Below are 7,692 nucleotides of genomic sequence, written 5' to 3' on the forward strand. Positions count from 1 at the left end.
TGTTACATTAGTTTCAGGTGTCCAATATGATGATTCAATACTGATTAAATTTAGTTGAGTAAGAAGAATGTCAGGAATTTGAGTAAATTAGTTTTGTTCTCTGGACAGTCTAAGCTTTTGCATAATTGTGATATCTTCCTTCTTGTGTTATGAGTAAACTTTGCTTCTCAATATGGTGGAATTCATGTCCTGTAACCTAAAGAAAGTGTTACAGCATTCTGATAATTGCTTTATCACCACAAAAATATGATCTGTGCTAAGTACTCACCCCAAATGTCCCCAATACAAATAGACATTTATTACAAATACTTTTATATTTTCACTATGAATTTATGCCAATAAGAGGGGGAAGAGGGACACCTTCAATGAAAAATAAAACACTGGAAAAGCTAAGCTATATTCTTTCCTGAAAAGAACAGAAACACTTCTTTCTTTCCTTACAACACTTAAGGCATAAGTAGATGATCTTTGTATAACTATTTAGTGCTTCTTATAACTATTCTATTTGCCAGGAAATTTAAATAACTTTTAGAAGAATCCAAGTGTGAAGTTATATTGTTTTAGAAAGTTCCATTCCACTTAGTTATGGAATAAAATCAAGATTAAATTAAGTAAGTTCTAAAAATAAAGTTTATACTGGAAGATGGAAGAGAGAATTTAGACTAAATTAAGAATGCGATGTTATTTAATGTTTTACTAATTCAGGGCTATGGTTACTGCAGTTTTGCACGGTTATAGAAAGTTTAAAATATGCTTTAGCAAGGAGAATTACTGTTAAGTATTTCCTATTTTTAAAGGACACTGCATAGTCTTTTTATCTTGGTTGAATTAATCAAAAGGAGTTAATAATCAGTATATTAATTATCATAGAGTTGGTGAGTAAAATGTCCTTAAGAGAAACATGATTTATGACTAAGTGAACAAGTAAAGTTTTCTACAAAAAAATTCATATTCTCAAAATTATATTGAATTTTCTTGAAAATGTTGAAATACTTCATATATTATTAGGACCATTCATTTCCTCTTTTAGGGAATACAATTAAAATGAAACTGCTTTTGGATGTAAAATTCAGAATGGATATAAATTATACTTGTTATGAGAACACAAATAAACAAATATTTTCTAGCCTAAAAAACGGGCAATATTTATCCAGCACTTTGCTTTACTTGTTCTCAAAGAATTAGCATCAGTAACTATTTTACTTCTGTTAAAGGTGTCTGTTTTTGAAGCTTTACCCTCTCTGGCCAACCTACTTTTAAACAAAGTTAAATTACAGGCATTTGAAGTTACAATGTTTATTTTCTACTTAATGGAAGATTTCTTCTTTAAGTTTATGCATGTCTATTTCTTTCTTTTTTTCTTTTTTTTTTTTCGTTTCTTTTATTTTTTCAATGTTCCAAGATTCATTGTTTATGCACCACACCCAGTTCTCCATGCACTACGTGCCCTCCTTTATACTTACCACCAGGTCCTCCCAACCCCCCACCCACCTCCCCTTCAAAACCCTCCGTTTGTATCTCAGAGTCCACAGTCTCTCATGGTTCCTCTCCCCCTCCATGTCTATTTCTGAAACATATGAAAGAAATGAAAAAATAAATACTTTTTATGGTTTTTATTTCAACTCCTTAAATGCCCTCACATACTTGCATGTTAAAAAACTTGTAACCAGGAGAAGCTATGAAAATGATTCAACCACATCCTTACCCTACCCCAAGGGAAAGTGAAAAACACTACCAAAAATCTTAACTTTGTTAATAGTCTCATTAAAAAATAGATGCATCTGTCCTATGTCAGGTTGCTAACCATGAAATGGTTATTAATAAGAGCTCACAAGAATAATTCAATTTTTTTTAATATTTTATTTATTTATTTGACAGAGAGAGAGAGATCACAAGTAGGCAGAGAGGCAGGCAGAGAGAGAGGGGGAAACAGGCTCCCCACTGAGCAGAGAGTCCGATGCAGGGCTCGATCCCAGGACCCTGAGATCATGACCTGAGCCGAAGGCAGAGGCTTAAACCACTGAGCCACCCAGGCGCCCCAAGAACAATTCAAAATTTTTGAAAAATAACCAAGCAGCTCAATGTAAAACATGAATAATTTACTGGAAATTAATGAATATCTGAGAAGGGTAGATAGCCAGCAGCATTCCAAACTACACTAGTCTTTTTATTGAAGCACAGTAATATTAATGTATGCTAACATTTGATCTACTGCATTATGATTTACCAAAATTGGAAAGAAGTCTTGACATCAGATTATATCATCTGTTTCATTTGCATGACCACAAAGCCATATAGTTTTTCAGTCTCTTTTTTTGTTTTTCTGGGATCTATAAAAGTAATTAATATTGATATAGTTGCTTTCTGAATATTACAAAAAAAAAAAATCCAATCTCCTTTCAATTTTTCTCTCTCCCTGACCCACAACAGTGACTTCAAACACAGAAAATCCCATTCTCCAGAGACCATTGTTCCCTGTTTCTCCATCCTCCCTTTCCTCAGATCCATTGACCACAAAGCCCCAAATCTCTATGAGCCACATTTATGTAGTATTTGGACCTGCTGCTAATCTCACTTCATTTAACAGCAGAAACCATAGACAAGAATAATATGGCTAATAGGTAAATGATGATTTTGACATTGTAGAGACGGAGGAAGACGTCCTGAGTGGAATGGAAGATGAAAGAACCCTCCATGATGAGATGGCAAATTAAGGCAGGATTCTAAATTTGAAACATCTGACAGGCTGGAAGAGCACATGGGTGACATGAGCAGAGGGTTTGTGTTCAATAAGTTTGTCCTCTGACAATCCTACCACACTGTAGGAAGTGGAAGGTGGGGGGCACAGGAGTGTTGATGGGGGAAGGAGATAGGGAAAGCTGGCCCAGATAAGTTCTTGTTTTATGTCTACCATCCCAACATAATAATTGTTAGTAACCTCTTCATTCTCATAAATGACTCAGTTTAGACAAATAATCCTGCCAACCTAGGACCTATCACCACTTCTGATTTTTGAATAATTTAATATAGCCAAGATTTCTATTTACTAATTATAAATGCCTCTTTTACTCATTTTCGATACAGAAATGCCAGTTCAAGTTTATTACCAAATATGTTAAATTATTTTGCATTATAAATTATTTCCATATTTCAGCTGATAGTTTTAAAGACCATTCTAATTCTAGAAGGAAAAATTAAGACAGCAATTTTACAACTATTATTATGTTTTTCTACCTAGCAAACAATTGTTCTTTAAGCATACCAAATTTCTAGTTATTTTAATTTACCGATTTTAACACCCCAAATAAAATAGTCATTATTTGTAGAAGAAACACATATAAGTAATAAGATAAAAATGGTCTTGTTGCTCCACTATGATTAAAATAATTAATTTTGGGTGCCTGGGTGGCTCAGTGGGTTAAAACCTCTGCCTTAAACTCATGTCATGATCCCAGGGTCCTTGGATAGAGCCATGCATCTGGCTCTATTCTCAGCAGGGATCCTGCTTTCCCTCCTCTCTCTGCCTACCCTTCTGCCTCCTTGTGATCTCTGTCAAATAAATAAATAAAATCTTTTCTTAAAAAAATAAATACTTAATTTTACTTGTAATTCATCAAAACTTCCTGGACATTGGCTATTTACTTTCCATGACCTCTAGGATAAAATAACTATTCTGTAAAAGTAACAGTCTCAGTTGGTTCTTATGTATTTGTTTACTTTCCTTTTATTTATTTGTTTTGCTTTTTTAAAGGTTTTATTTATTTAATTGACAAGAAGAAAGAGAGCACAAGCGGGGGTTGGGGGGGGTGGGAGGCGGGGAGGCAGAAGGAGAGGGAGAAGCAGGCTCCCTGTTGAGAAAGGAGCCCATGCAGGACTTGACCCCTGCACTCTAGTATCATGACCTGAGTTGAAGGCAGACACTCAACAGACTGAGCCACCCAGGCATCCCCTTTTATATTTGATCTCTATTTTAGATTACAAATATATGGGGAAAGCAGACAGAAAATATTTGGGAATTCTTAATAGAATTTGTTTAATTACATAAAACCATAATTAAAATGTGTGAATGGATATGTGAATTTTCTTAAAGGTTTTGCCTTGCCTTCTTGGTTCCCTTTGTTATGATCATCTAACATAATTATGCATGCCTTTCAAGCAGGTCCAATTTCTTTGTTCTTTCTATTATTATTGGTATTGTTTGGTAGGTTATCATCACATTAAGAATTTTGTCTTTTTTTAAAAAAATACATCATGAATCTTTAAAAAAGAATCTGAATCAAGTGTGAAGCATTTTCTGAAACTTGAAAATACAGGCCTTAGAAAACTTCAGTAAATACAATAATAATGTGATCTAAATCATCCTTCATCCTTCTATCCATTCAATAAATATGGATAATTAGGAGTCCCTATTCTGTGTCAGGCACTATACTGGATACTGTATGAATTCATAAAGTTACTTAACCTCTCTGAGCGTCAATTCCTGTGTTCTATAAAATTGGAATAAAAATTTACACTTCCACCTAGAAAATTATTAGATAGCCCCAAATTCTCAGATTCAAATATCATCAACTCTTTGAAATTGTTCATGACCCTTCATGGGTTATTAAAGAACCCTCTGAACATTTCTATCATAGCATTTGTATTACTGTATTGCAAATATTTTTCAATTTTCCTTTCCATTTTTTAAACCATAAACTCCTGGAGGGCCATAATTAGATCACTTTTTTGGGGTGCGAGTTAATTCCCAACAGTTAGGTCAATAGGCAACTAATGACATATTATTGAATCAGGTGAAAGAATCAATCAATTAGTTGAAACATTATCATTAATGGCATTAGTTTATCTCCTGAAATGGAAGAATGTTTCAATATATGAACTTAATGAATAAATCTGAAATACAGTTGATTAAATTAACATTTCTATTGCTCTTGATGCTTGAAATGTTCTTGGTATACCAGACAGCTCATTCAGGCGTGGCAACAGAGCTGTCTTTTCTCTCAGCCTCAACTCTACCTCTCCTCAGTGTTCTCCCCTGACCTGTTCTTTTCTTTCTCTTTCTTTCTTTCTTTCTTTCTTTCTTTCTTTCTTTCTTTCTTTCTTTCTTTCTTTCTTTCTTTTTTTTTTTTTTAGTGGTTGTACTGACTTTATTACTTTTACTAAGCCATTTTATCTTCCTCACATTCAATGCAAAGAAATAAAACAATATAAAGAATAATATGTCCTTGTTATTATTTGAAATAAAAAGGATCTGCTTCCATTCTGCAATCTTGGGCATGTTATATATTAAGGAGAACATAATGGCTCAGGTAGATCAAAGCATCCTTTTGATTCTGACCCACTGAACAGAATCTCATGCATATTTGGTGACTGGGCTAACTTCATGGGAGCTGTGATGTACTGAACCATTTCTGTGATATCCTGAGATCTTTCTACATAAGAAAAGACCTTACACAAGAAAAGATAACAATCTGTCCATAAACTCTGTCTGCAGTTTCTGTCTTTAAGTTGGAAAAAGGGGCCCTTTCTTGAATACATGGATACAAGTATTATTGTGATCTAAAGATTGTTGGATTGATATTCTATCTGTCATAATGAAAATAGGGTGTACATCAAAACCACTGCCTGATTAAGAAACTTCCACAACTTGTCAATTCTTCAAATAATGGAGCAAGGTCCTTTACTTCTTTTTTTTTTTTTAAGATTTTATTTATTTATTTGACAGAGACAGTAAGAGAGGGGACAAAAGCAGGGGGAGAAGGAGAGGGAGAAGCAGGCTCCTCGCTGAGTAGGGAGCCCCACAGGGGACTTGATCCTAGGGCCCCGGGATCATGCCCCCAGCCAAAGGCTGGTGCCTAATGACTGAGCCACCCAGGTACCCACAAGTTCCTTTTCTAGGCTGACAATGAGTCCCATAAGTCCAAGTTTGCTCTCTTAGTCTGTTGCAAAGGCAAAGGAGAATAAGAAATCCGGTCCCAAGGTGTACTCTGGAGCATTATCATTGATCACTTAACTAATAGGCACTCCATCTCTATCCAACACAAAGATAGCATGGATCCCTTCAACACTTGGTAATACTTTATACAGAAATCGATTTAGGTCATCCGCAATGATGAACCACTTTTTCCCTCAGGATCAATCTCCATGGCTGGTTTTCTGGGCTGCCATGTACTCTCACCTGTCATTTCAGGAACAAGCTTCAAAGACCGTCTCCTCTGAAAGCCATCCTCACATGATTTGTATCTCCTCTGTGCTCCAGGAGACCCTTCCAATGCCCCCGAGGACCAGTGACATGTGTGATGCGCTCTTTTTCTAATACCATCTCTGTGCTCTGAACTTCTGGCTAATTAACTCAAAACTGGTGGGTTTATTTACACCTCAGATGAGTAAATGCAATATCCTATAGCAAATATATTGTATGGGCTAATTGATCAAAAACACACCTATGCAATATTTTCAATAATAAAATTTATTTCAACTCTGTTGTTATATCAGAGAGTCTTGTCCATTGAGCCTCAGCTGGTCCCTTCCGGAATATTCTTGGAATGAAAGCAGTAGCATAGAAACTGCAGTTCCCAGAATCCCTCACCAACAGGCTTTAGTTCCAATGCATGAGCTTCAGAACGCTGAGAAAAAGAGAAGTGCTATTTCCTTCTGGCAGCAGCAGGCGCCTGCACTGATTAAGGGCCTGGAGAGATTTGTATCAGCCACCTGCTCACTGAAGGCAGCTAACATCATCAGTGGTATCTTCCTCTGATCTGTACATTTCTCCTCAAGCCCTTCCAGTAGTTCTCTTAGCACCTCTTTCTGTTTGAAATGCATGAAGTGACATCTGTTTTCCTGAAGAAAAATATTCTGATATAGTGGTCATAATAAAAGTTAAATACTCGATAGCTGAGATATGAAAAAAACAAAACAAAACACCTTATTGGTTGAATTTGAACAGTTGAAACTTCTCCTTACCCTTTCTCCTCCTTCACCCTTCTCTACTTTATTTTTCCCTACAGCAGAAATCACTGACACCTTATATATTTTATTTGTTAATCTTTTTTTTTTTTCTTTTCTCTCTCTTTCAGGGTTTGGGGGAGGGACAGAAGGAGAGGGAGACAGAAGGAGAGGTGTTAAGCAGGCTCCACACCCAACATGGACCCCACTCCATCTCACAACCCCAAATCATGACCTGAGCTGAAATCAAGAGCTGGACGCTTAAGCAACTGAGCCAACCAGGCGCCCTTGTTAATCTTCTTAATTGCCCATCATAGTAAAAGTGCCATGGCAACAAGGATCCTTGTTATCGTACTGTTGAGTCCCCAGTTTCTAGAACAGTGCCTGTTGTATGATTGTTATTCAATAAAAATATTTTAATGAATGAATGAATCTGAGAAAATGTTTTTTCTTCTTTTCTAAACGTCAGGATCAGAAAAAAAGGTGGGGGGCAGCCGCTAATTATGGTAAGAAGAAACAGAGCATGCATATTTAATTTTAAATAAGTCCTTATCCTATTTGACCTGTCCCCCAGCTTGGCTCTTCCTTCATTGTCTACTGCCGTCTCTGTAAGTTTTAACTACCTTGGAAAGGGTGAAAACCAGCCCAGCACTGAATAATATTCTGTCTCATGATTTGTCATTAAATTCCATTGTGATCTATAGCTGCTTGCAATTTGAATCAAGAAGAATTTAATTTGGGGGTTGATAA

At 35.9% G+C, this 7,692-nt stretch overlaps 1 pseudogene; it reads right to left on the reverse strand.

The window, feature by feature from the left end:
- Positions 1–5,626: 5,626 nt before the first annotated feature.
- LOC123936894 lies at positions 5,627–6,319 on the reverse strand (annotated as a pseudogene).
- Between the last annotated feature and the right edge of the window lie 1,373 nt (positions 6,320–7,692).

This window comes from Meles meles, chromosome 2 (genome assembly GCF_922984935.1).
Source record: "Meles meles chromosome 2, mMelMel3.1 paternal haplotype, whole genome shotgun sequence".
Lineage (NCBI taxonomy): Eukaryota > Metazoa > Chordata > Mammalia > Carnivora > Mustelidae > Meles > Meles meles.